The 12,810-nt window shown below is 39.4% G+C and overlaps 1 protein-coding gene across 6 annotated transcripts in view; it reads left to right on the top strand.

The window, feature by feature from the left end:
• The window catches only part of ERG (ETS transcription factor ERG), a 148,882-nt gene that overhangs the window by 95,859 nt on the left and 40,213 nt on the right, over positions 1-12,810 (top strand). The gene's annotated exons all lie outside the window — the stretch shown is intronic.

Raw genomic sequence — 12,810 nt, 5'->3', positions numbered from 1 at the left:
ACTCTATAGTACTAAAGAATCTACCCTAAAGCCTTAAAAGCCAGGAGGCAGACCCAAAGTGCATTGCTTTTAAGTACTCTATTTCTGAGGCCTGACTTTAAAACTTTGAGTACTTCATGTAACAGGGCTGAACTCGTCACAGGGCAGAGACCCTGCAAGAGAACTACACACACCGCCTGGACGTTGCTTACCTGCTTCTTAAGGGGCTGCATGTCGTGTTAGTACCCCTTAGGTCTTGACCTCGTTCTATGTGCAGAGGTAGATCTCACACAAAACGAGTACCTTGTCTAAGGGGTCTGATGCAGATGAACACTCAGTAACCTGGAATTTTAGGGTGTGCTTTTTAATTAATAAAAATAGTGAGTCAAACACATTTCTGGTCATGTTTCTAGTTTGTAAGCTGGGATTCAGATGGATTCTTGCCATCAGATGTCCAATATTAAGTCTTACTTCTGAAGCTGTAAAGAAATAAAGCTGGCAGTCTAACCTACTGGAGAAATAACATTTTCTGTATAGTAACTGACAAAAGCTTCAGCTCATTTTTTAAAATCTGAAAATATCCAATGTTTGTAGTACCACAAGTAAAGATAATGCACCTCTATATATCTTAGTAGCAATTTTCTCTCCAAATATTGCAATTTAGGAGGCTTGAAGGCTTTTATGACACTGGAAAGGATCAATTAAGGGGGCTGGTTGAGAGTAGGTTGCTTGAGAAAGGTCAGCGTTAAGTGGAGTGTCTGTGAGCCCCAAGGCATTGTTTTCCTTTTTTTTTTTTTTTCCTAGCTTCTCTTCTGTCCCTTTCCTTAGTGAAAAGAGGAGGACTCAGAGAAATTCAGAAGGTTGAATAAGAAGACAAGTGAAAATGTGGCAAAAGGTTCTATGTTAAAGTTTCAAGGTGCAGGTACAGAGCAGTGGGACGCAATATTGAAATTAAGGTGACAATAAGGAATGTTATAATTTTAGTAAGTAAAAAATATTCAGAATTCACGAGCTCATGTCACGAAATGACATGAGCTTAAAAATCATGGCATTTCACAGAATAATATATGTTATAGTGTTCATCTTCTTATCTGCCTTTTAAACCTTGAAACTCACAATTTTTTAGCTGAAGTGAAAACTAACAGTCTCAGGTTTTCAGCTGACTCTAGAATTTAGGTTCAAAGGAACCTAAGGTTCAGTCAGTAAGATCATGAAAGTTGGCAACCACAGTTGTTAAAAAGGAAGCTTGATAAATCCTCAGAATTAACTAACTCTTTAAAAATCTTAGATAAGATAAAGTGAATAGGATTGGGATGATGCTAAACATGAAACTTCTAAGTTTGATAATGACACTAAAACTAGATGCTGAGCAGAAGCAGGAACAATGCAATTTGCTTCAAAATAATCTACAAACTACTCCATAAGCAACTGAAGCAATAACAATCAGTGCTGGTCAGTGCTTAAAAAAAACAAAGTGAAAGGTGGGAAGGCAAAATCTGTAAAGGAAGTACTTTGAGTCATGAAGTATCTAAGGACGACAAAGTTTTAGACTTTTTGAAACTATCAGCTTAGTATACAGGGGACAGTAGGAGAAAAGAAAAACAAAGTCATTATACTCTGAATTTTCATGACAGTAAGTATAAACTGTAATCTCCAGTACTTCAGAGACCATTTACAATCACCAGATTTTAATCACCATTTTAATCACCATTTACAATTACCAGAGACCATTTACAATCACCAATCACCAATTACCAATTACTTGTGTAAATAAATGAGAACATGGCCAAGCAAAGGAGAACAGAGGCCCAAACTTCCAAAAAAGTCTAGCTTTGCAAGCAAAGAAGTCCTGCACAAAACACCACCAAAGTTTCTGGATTTTTCCTGTGAATTAAGCAAATGCACAGAAAATGCCAAGCCCAAAGTACAAGCTAAACATTTCCATTTGCTTTTACAGAACAGTGGGCGGTTGTAGAAGACTCTTTTTTGTGCAAAGACCCTGGCAACGAGGAAATGCCTTCCTTTCCAGGCAAGTTGTGTCAGGGCAAAGACAAGCACTTCCCTACCTGCCTGGTACTTAGCAAATGGCAGAGCGAGTCATCTCCCTGTTCTAGGGGATGTGACGCCTGTGGTGGTCCCAGCACAACTATGGAAATAATGCACAAGGAGGAGTCCTCGGTTCATACGTGTGAATGCATTCTCCTTATCACACATATTGTTTGCAGGGCAGGTCATTTAGCAAAAGGCTTAGCATAACATGTCAGAGATTCATGTAAGACTGTTTGTAAACTCAGCTGGCTCAGAAAGAAACTGCACTGTGATTCCCTAGTTTGTCCTACTGCTAAAAAGCTCCAACAGAGCTGGCATGAAAAATGTATTCAGCCAGCCACTGTGTTTTTCTAAGCTATATCTTCTGTATTTGCTGTAGTATGAACGTGTCAATATCTATCCATTCTATTCCAGTCTGTTACCCAACATGTTCACTAAATACCAAATGCTGCTTCTATCTTCTTTGAGGTGACAGGAAATTTAATGCAGAAGCTCGCAATAGAAGTGTTCAATGCCCTGACCTTCAATATTTTTTTTCCTCCCTTTCTCTTTTAGTATTCCTTTCTGATTTACTTTCTAAGCTTCCTAGAGCCTGTGGGTTTGCTGATCAAATGTCAAAACATATCTCTAAACTAAAATGAGTATTTTTTTAAAGTTAGTTTTGTACACTACTCAAAAAACCCCCACCTCATTTGTCTCCATATATTGAAGTCTTACAATGCTAAGTGATGGATAGTCTCTCATATAAATTGTAACCACTGTGGATATCTTCAGCACACCAAAGTCCTCATGAACATTACCTCGATTGCCTCTGATTTTCTCAGTTTCTCTGGTTGACTTTCTTGTACTCAGTGCCTTCCCAGTGCTCCAGCCACCAGCAGCATCTTCCAGTTTCAAACACTTCAGCCTATTTTTTAATCATCCATATTCTTTCCTTCTCTAGATTTCTTTGATTTCCTTTAGGACTACTTCATCTCTTCCTCTGTTTTCTTTTTCACTCAGATTGCCTTTTCTCTGCTTTATGTAATCCTCAGTTGCCCTCAACTTCTAAACACGTTTCTGAAGGACAGAGCTGGTTTCACACTGTCTGTCTTCTGCATCTTCACACAAACATCTTACGCCTCTTTCCACCAGAAACACTTGACTCTGCAAATTTCAATACCTTGCTTGTATGGGAAAATATTTCCCTCTGAGTAATGAAAATACAGGAGGAAAAAAAAGTCCAAACCCTTCCTATTTGTATAATCAGTAGCCTGCTAATTACTCCGTTTGTTGCTGGCTAGGTACAGGACATTTTGCCTTTTTTAATTCCTATGTTGTAAGCCCAGTGGAAACAGACAGTTATGTAGCACCAGTGAGTCAGAGCATGTTCTGTACATGCATGATCTGGTGGCTAATGACTTGGGCAGAGCACTGGAGGGAAGACTTTTCAGTTATATCCACGGATCCAGTGTGACTTGAAAAAATCACTATGTATGTTCAAGAACAGCTGCTTTTTTTCAGGTTCCCATCCTGAGACACTTTCACTGTGATTTTCAGAGCTTTTCCATTTCCCACATTGGGAAATGGATTGGTAGTTACTAACCTCTCTGCACTTTTAATCTGGCGTGAAATGGGACATTATACTGCTCAGCTGCTAAAATTTCATAGGCTGCCACAAAGCTCAGTTAATGCTGAAGTTGTTCCAGTGCTTTGAGAAATACCTATAAATTAGAGGCTGTTCGCTGATAGTTACAAATAGTTCTATTTATGTCAATAGAAGTGCTCATATAAAAGATCAGTGTGGAATGCAAAATCTTTAGCTACCAAGTTTTAAAATGAGTTGTGTAGTTTTCTTTGCAAGAACTGATGATTTCACTGACACCTAAAAAATATTGTAAGAGTTAGAAAAATATCCTCAGGGATTGTGCTAGAAATACGGAGTCAGGAACCTCGGACTTTGGAAACTGCATAAATAAGAACTGAATTTTCAAATAACTGATTAAAAAAAAATTATTTGTGCATGTGACAAGTGTAGTATTTAGTGTATTCAACATACAAAGCCTATTTGTAGAAAAAGTAGAATACAAGAAGATGTAGCAGGAATTTTAAATGTTTCTAGCGAATGTTTTCTTCACAATCGTGACTGAAGTCTGAAGCTTCAGAGGTTAATAAACAGCTTTAAAACATGCCTGGTCAGTGATGAAATGCTCAACATGAGGAAGCAAAAATGTTCCTGAAGCCTTAGATCTGTTTTCCATATTCTTACAAAAGAGCTGGTTTCTAAAGATCTGTTTTCCATTTCAGTGTTACTGGAAGTATCTTATAAGAAAAGAGTTCAGAAACCTTTTATATATTTAAAAGATATTCAGAAGAGTCAGTGTTCTCTTAGTAAAAGCAAATACATATTTCTGTTAACTCTGACAGAGTGAAATTATTTCACGTTGAACAATTTAAAATAATTTTGGTTTGGTAAAAATAGTGTTTGAAATCCTCAGCAATCAGTTTGTATTTGGCTGGCTGCAGAATTACAGTCTTGAGAAATTCATGCTTTGAACAGATGCCTAGTTCAAACATGGATACCTGAGGCTGGACACCTACATGTATGTGTGCATCGTAATTATTTGCTTGACTTGCAAATGTATTGAACACCCGCAACTACAAAAGCCTCGTTAACTGGATGTGCTCCAGGTGAATTGAATGATATATTAAGAAAACTCTAAAACTTTCCTTGGTCAGATTCCAGTCTTCAGTCTGTCAGGTTCTCAGAGGAAAAATAAAACATAAAAAGCCCACCTTCCTGCTCTCATGTCAGGTGCTCTTACTGACTTACTGTTGCCTTTGGCTTACCACAGCTGTTGACAGCTCCTGACATTATCAAAAGCCAAGTCCCAGCATTGCAATAGGGCAGGAGGATTCTGCACACGAGGGGTGAGAGCCATCTTCCCTTGGTGGGACATGCTACGTTAGGGAATTTGCCCCAACAGCAGCCTGCAGGGACGTTCCCTCCCACCCTGCACAGGTATCTATAGCAGGGAGGGTTTGGGGCTGACGGGGGAGTGCAGGGGGGCACTGTCATTAGCGCATATTGCATTTGCTCCTGCATGTTCTCCCCACTGTGAGCTCCAGGAATGGTCCTGGGCAGTCAAAGGATGTCCAAAAGTGGAGAGATCCCTCCAGCTTCCTTCTTGCCACCATGATGTTGACAGAGGGAGATCAGGTAGAGCACAGCCAGAGAAAGCAGCTGCAGAAGGAGCCCGGACAGGGTTGAGTCGTTTATATGGTTTTAGCTGGGCTTGCTCCAGACTGTGACAAATAGCTCTTTGCTCTTCCTTCCCCAGTCTTGTCTTTTCACCTCCACTCCAATTCTTGGCTGCCTTGCATAGTAGCCTTTCATTTTTTATTATCTTCTGCATAGCTCATTCAAATTGAATAATAACCTCTGGCACAACTGTGAGTCACATTGGTCACACTATGCACTTAACTTGTGCTTTGTATCGATTTCCCTCTGCTTGTGTCCCTTCTGTGTTAGCTGCAAGCATTTTGTGACAAGGTCTACCTACTTCCTTGCCTTAGTCCCATGCCCAGGATAGCAGAGTCCATTTCTTTCTTGCATCTAGCACTGCATAACGTTCATGGTTAGTAAATACTATTGAGGCATGTGAAAGGTCCTTTTTGCTGCAGTACCATGGCAGTTTTGAAATCCACAGTAGGAAGTCAGCACATCGTGACATGAGTGTTGCCCCATATCTCCTTCTCTGTAGAGTACACCTTTCGTGGTAATGCCAGGTCTTGCTGACACATGGTAGTGTTTTGGACTGTGGGTTTTAATTGCAAGTGATTGCAAAGTCTGTGTTTTTGCATCTTTTATCAACAGAAAAAAGAAGAGAACCACATTTTTTCACTGCAAAAGCAGTGTCTCCCTACCTAAAGATTTCAAAGCTGGTCAGATTCTTGATTTGGGGAAAAGCATTCCAGCTGTTGTGTTGATTCTACAAACGTTTCTTTCTTACTTGCATAATTGTCATGGACAGCAAGGCTAAAATAATTTGTTCCTTATTTGCTTTTATTCCTTCTTTCTGCTTTTATATCCTTGACAAGCCAAATACAGAAACAGGATTTAAAAATGGCACGGTGACATTTATCATTGACTTTTATCCTATGTGTCTCAGTGAGTGATATGCATTATACCTATGGGAGTTTAGTGTATCGGTTTTCTTGGTTTACTGAATACCGGGAACTTTGGAGATTGCTCGGGTCAGCCGGGAACTAAATCAACACGATCTTCTGGTTTTCCCTTCTTACAGAACGACATGTATCATTTTGCTTTATTTAGTCCATGCTTTCATTTTATTAGATTGCAGAGAAGCATAAATGGTGTCTGTTTACATTCCTTACTGATTCAACTTGAAATTATGACCAAGTATGGCTTGAGTAGTCTATAAAAAGATAGGGTAGTTTCTGGCTCTCAGACATATAAAGGTGTTCCTGGAAGCTCAAAACCCAGAGTGCAAATCAGTTAGCCTTCTCGATGATTTTGAAACCTCAAATCCTTTGAAATAGTTGGCAACTTGCCTGTTGCATATTTACAGTTACACAACTCTTCCTCTCTGTGACTTTTAAAAGTTCCTCCTTCCTTTTTTCTTTAAGTCCCTTGGCAGCATCAAAACAGCTTCTCTCCCTCTCTCTCAGCCTTTCCCCTCTCCCCAGCCCTCCCCCTCTAGCTCTCTCTCTCCTTGGTATGGCACATTGTTCTGTGGAAATGGGTTGTTTTGAGTTCACACTTTGTTTTCCTGCTGTTTTTCTGGGAAGCTGGACGTGGCACAAAAGATATGGGAACGGCTTGTAGGAAATGGGGAAACAATAAAAGAGAAACAGCCCGCATACCTCTCCTGTATGTTTGAAGGTATAACGTACAGTATAGAAAGACATTTCAGGGGTCATTGAAAAATACAGTCACTATCAGACCTGCAGGGCATGGTTTTAGTAGGAGTGATAATGTTGGTAATCACCCGTTCAGAAGAGATACTGCTACAGGGAAAAACTGCAGGATTTTTCTTGTCGCCACATCAATGATCGCCACGTGCATTTTCCGTTTCTTCTTCACATCTACAATTAAAAATGGGCCACAACCTATTTCTGCTGCATACTAGATTCAGCAGAAAACGTGGTTGCAGAGCCACAAATTGCACAATAAAGGTAAAGGTTGAATTTGTGAGGCAGTTCTCCTAAAAAAGGGAAAAAGAATGAAAAAAGTTGAAAATTTTCTAAAATAATTGTTTAAATTCTGTAATTTTGGATTGGTGATTTTCTTTAGAAAGACATTCCTTAAATAAAGTAAGAAGAATTCAATTTAAAAGTAAAACCACAGGTGCAATTGGGATTAAATTTTTTTTGAGTGTCACAAAGCAAATTTTTTTGTGTATGTGAGGGTTTCTTGTTGGTGGTCTGTTTTGTTTTGTTTGGGGACAAATAAAGAACGTTCACTCTAACCTTTGTCTGTCATAGGTATGAAACAACATTTTTCTTCTGATCTGTTGGCTTGTCTACCTCTCCAACTGCAATATATCTAAAACCATACCAGTCTCTTTGACTGATCTAATAGGTAATGTTTGAGCTAAAACAACAATGTTCTTGCTTTATACTGGTTCAGCAGAGCGGGTTAAATATGCTTAAACATAATCACGCACTTAGCTTTATTGCTATTTTACTAAGCACTCTCCTGTGTTAATCTTTGCACACACAGAAATTACTTAATACTGTGGCATTCAAGCCCGTATTAATTCATTAGTCATGTTTTGTGGCAAATGACTAAAATAACGTGTGCTGAAGTATGAATCAAGATATTCATTATAAACAATTATAGGAAAGTATGTTAGGCTATACTCTGTAAAGGTTATCGTGACAGGAAGTCATATTTTACATACACAGTGGGCATACTTGGAAAGTTCATTCTGAATTTAGAAAGATTACCTATCTGAGCAATATTCCATATGCTTGTAAAATGGGGAATACCATGAGAAGCATATCATACTATATATGTATATATTCAATGTGTACATGGAAGATCCACAATAAAAGGTGGCTGAGGAAAAGGAAGGGAAACTAATGTAAACAAAGGACTTTCTGTTACAATGTTGTGCAAAATGGAAAGCACCCTTAATGTAGTGAATTTTTAAAAAGCAATAGCAATTTGCATTTTAATTCCAGTGATCTAATGCAGAGAAGTCAGTCAAAAATATCAAGAGAAATACATTTGGAAGTAGATAAAAACATCCTTACAAATAAAGATGGCTTAACGGGTGTTTGCAAAAGCTATCAAGCAAGGAAATTACTTTAATAAATGTTGAATGTAATAAGTGTTCTCTTAATAGGAAGGTGAGAATTTTAAATGTGTATGAAGGTGAACATAGGGGAGCATCTGAGGCCTTGTCAGCCTGCTGCAGCAGGGAAGAGGATCTCCAGCTCCAGGGGGTCCCTGAGGAGGAAGCTGAGCTGCAGGAAAGCAGCTCTGCAGATGCCCGACAACGGTTCCCCCTCCCTCTCTCTTGGCTGATTGCCGTGCCTGGCTGCTGGTTTGGGGGGACCAGCCAGATTTAACAGGTAACACGCTCAGTGGACACCCTTTTGTTTTCCCAGGATTTCTTTAGGGTAGCTAATATTACATTTGGAGCTAAGATCCCCCATAACCGCAGTCTTTCCAAGCAGAAAGTGAGTGACCTGTTCATGGCACGCATGTGTGCGCACGTGCACAAACACCATAGACAGAGGCACTACAGGGAAGTGATGGGTCACCCAGAAGTTCAGTTCATGGCCATCATCCAAGTGTTATTTCCCTAATGCTGTTAGGCATTCATAAAACCCAAAAGTTCATTGGAAAGGAAACTAATGTGGATGCTTTTTTCAGTTTTACCCCTAATATTTAATTCTTTCATCAATGCAATGGCTGTAAAGGTCTCTTCATTCCTTCCTATACATTTCTCATCACTTTGCTGATGAGTTTGGTACGTAGTTCGCCTTAGAGAAAAGTATTTTAAAGCCTGAATACTTTAAAATTTGTTCAGAGATTGACGACCGGATTATCTAAAAATGTGTGCGTGTACATATACTTATGTATATATATATAATGTGCATATATAATTATATATACAAATACATATGTGGTGGATCAACCCACCACAGTTAACAAATATTAAACTTAGTATAAATGTAATGTGTAGTCTTGTAGTTTTGGCTAAACGGCAGGAAAAAGAGCTGCAAATGTTACCCTCTTCTGATAACACGGGACAAATCTTTTGAATAAGGCAGAAAAAAATCATGTGGTATCTTTATGTTAAGAATTTTCTCAAGAAAGTTACCAAAACCAAAGTACCAGGGCAGTTACCATAGTCAAGCAAACCCTTTAGTTCTGGACAGATGACTAACTCCAATAAACAGGCAGTAATTCTTGAAGACATCCCATTCAAACTGCTGGGGCTACCCATGATGCCAAAGATGTTAAGAGGAAACACGGAAAGGATAGGATTGCATCCCTAGAATGGGATTGGTGTCTGGTTTTGGGCAGTTGTTTTGGCCCCAAGACTCTTTCTCAATATTATTTTGATCTATTAGGAGAAGTTCATAGCAGGTGTGGCATGCAGCCTCAGTTCACTTCCGATTGGGCTGTGGTCCACTTTACAAACCTGCCACCTGTTTTGCCAAACAAATCTTTGCTTGAAAGATTGCTGGAAAAAAAACCCAGATGTTTATATTTTTTAACAAAGTAGAAGGATGGCTGCTCCTTCAGATTATGAAGTCCTATACTAGAAAAGCAGGGTGGAAGCAACAGGCTAGCCCTGGTCTGAGGTAGAAATGAAAAGGAGTTTTATATCCAAGTTTTCCCGGTTTTCTAGGCATTTAGAGCCCTAGAAGTTAACAGCCAAGCATGAAGGAGGAAAAAACATCAGTCTTTCAAAGTTCATAATGGACAATACTATCAAGATGAAAAGGAAGAAAAGTCCATTGTATTGACTGAAAAAATAGTCATTCAAACTTCAGTGTTACAGCTCTTTATATGGATGGAAGTGCTAAAATAACCATACAAAGCTACAGTTTCTTTAAAAATGCGTATACAATATACAATCTGCAGGATACAATTGTATTGTTTTTAGCATTGGTGAATTAAGGTTGACATAATCATTCAGGAATATGTATTCTGAGCCCAACCGATCATTGTGCGGCTCCAGCCCTGCAGCCGCCTAACCGCGTTCGTTCAGCTACTGGTACAGCAAATAAAACCTAGTGTTGCCTCAGCCTTTAAGTAGTTTACCAGCACTCTACTCATGCAGAAGGAAAAACAGAACTGGACTCATCACTATATAGCACCAGATTGTCTGCTTTATTCCCTAGGCTTTTTGATACAGTCATGTGAATTTTGAGGTCTGCTTTCATTCAGAAGCCTGGTGCAGTTCTTCAGTGGTTGTGCATGGGCAGAGCTGTTTCCAGGCATACCCCTCCTGCAGTCACTCGGGCATTGAACGTGCACTGAAACGGGTGCAGGACAGAGGCTGTCATCACTGCATTTGAAGAAGCCCACTGTGTTGCTTTGATGGTGGCCAGGGCATGTGACATGTATGAAAGAGTTTCCTATTTCCATTTATTAACTCTTGGTTTGGAGTTAAACTATTCATTTGCATTTTACTGTCAGATAAAGACTGCAGGTGAAATAATTGATTGTGAAATGGCATCTCTTTGAATCAGATGCTCATGGACACTTCCTGATCTCTGGAAGTTAGTGGTTCATCAACTCTACTCGGTGTGATAATCTTAGTGTGTGAGATGCAGGGTAGTCCCAAATATGGTGCAGAGCTTGGCATGAGGGAGATATGTTTCCTAAGCCGAGACCCATTTTTAGCCATTCTTACCAAAGTTTTCCCATCTGCAATAGTGGACCGGTGATTTTTTTCTTATTTTATGAAGCACTTGGAGACCTGGAGTTGAATGCCTCGTGCTACAAATGTTAGCCTATGATGAGAGGAGGTGATAAAAATAGCTTGGGCAAAAATAAGGTTTGCTGACATTTCAGGAATGATAGTCTATATATTAGCACCACAGTCTACATTTGAATTTATAATGTCTCAGAATTTGTTCATTAAGACACAAAATGTTAAACCTTTGGGCTTAGCCATCAGGCCTGTGTCCTAGTGAAGCCAGGAGAATGACTTACACAAAGAGGGCTGCAGGATCCATCCTTAAACATCTGATGTTGTTTCCCAGAAATTAATCTAGCCTGCAATCTCATAACATCACTTTGATGGATGCTTGATTATTCCTTTTTTCAAGTGGGACTGCTGCAGTGGCTCTCCTTTGCTTCCAAACATCCTTTGTATTTTTCTCAGCAAGAAGTGAACATATCAGATAAGTCGCAGCACCAGGCCTGTGTTTGGATTAACACGGACAATCCAAGTGCTCTTTGCAAATAGGTGGAGGATGTTAGCTGAGCTGGCAAGAAGATTCTCATGGGTGGAGGTGAGGACAACATCTGCCTTTCCTATCTTGTACTTGCCAAGGCTTTTTGTTGTTCCTGAACTCTCTCATGAATATAATATGTGGATTTTTGTCTGATCTAATGAATCCAAGACTCAGAGATTTAGAAGGAAAACGTATTCCAGATGTGTGCTGCAATTCCTGACTCAGGTGACTGCATTTTAAGTAGTAACCTTTTCCAGTATGTTCCACACACCACATTGAATATCTTGTGGAACTGCTCCTTTCGCGAATGGTCAGAAGAGAGTTGTAAGAGCATCATGATTAATAAGCTATAGCAAGGCTAAAACATCAATCATTTGCCTTTTCTTTCACCAATTATTGCTGGATGCAATGAATCTGAAGCTCAAAGACTTGGCTTTAAAGCGGGACTGCAAATTTAGGCTAGAAGCTCTTTAAGCAGTTCAACCACAGCTTGCTTTATCATGCGGTGATGCCTGTTGCAGACGTGAGCGGAGTGGAGTTTCAGACTGGAAGACTGCCCGCTGCTCTGCAAGGTTCTGGTGTCCAGCCTCACATGTGCTCTCTGTTCCAGCGTGGAAATGACATTCCTGGCCTGTTTGAAATTAGGGTTTCACTCCAGATAAACAGCTTCCTAGAGCATCAGAAGTTGTAGTCTGAGGAAGAATAGAAGAGTAGCAAGCAAGAAGAGTGACTTGGTAAAGTCTGGAGCAGCTGTACCAAGGTGCATACTGTCTGTTCTCTTGCACACTTTCACCTGTTCTTTCTTTCAGTTACAATTGTCTGTAATTCGATTGCACACAATTTCAATAACAAATGTTATCAAGTATACAAGGGATACCGAGTGCAGAAAAGCATGGAAACACTTAATAGAGCTAATTGCATGGTCTTAATCAGAACAATCTTCCCTCAGAGAATGCAGGTCCTCTCCAAATGTAACTGTTTATTAGAGTGTTTTAACATCTGCAAAACACACGCCAGTGCGTTACAATTCATCCTTTTAATAAATGTTTTGGTGAAAGTTTTCATATAACAGTTTTTTGTCTAATTTAAAATGAAAATAAGTCCCAGTATGTCAGAATTCTTCGCAGAACAGAGAATTATGTTTTCTGACCAACTGTAGACATCTGACAAATGATAGGAAACAGCCTATGTCTGAATGGATTGTGGCTGTGTGGAGCTCTAAGCTTGTGCTTACGTATGTATTATCATGAAATCAGATTAGAGAAGTAAAAGTTGTTTGCATTAATGAGGAGAAACATTGTAAAACTGGTGTCAAAAAATAGATCATGTAAATGCAATGACATATGGCAAAGC

Source organism: Ciconia boyciana, chromosome 1 (assembly GCF_034638445.1).
Source record: "Ciconia boyciana chromosome 1, ASM3463844v1, whole genome shotgun sequence".
In the NCBI taxonomy this organism is placed as follows: domain Eukaryota; kingdom Metazoa; phylum Chordata; class Aves; order Ciconiiformes; family Ciconiidae; genus Ciconia; species Ciconia boyciana.
This window is presented reverse-complemented; position numbering and strand designations above follow the sequence as displayed.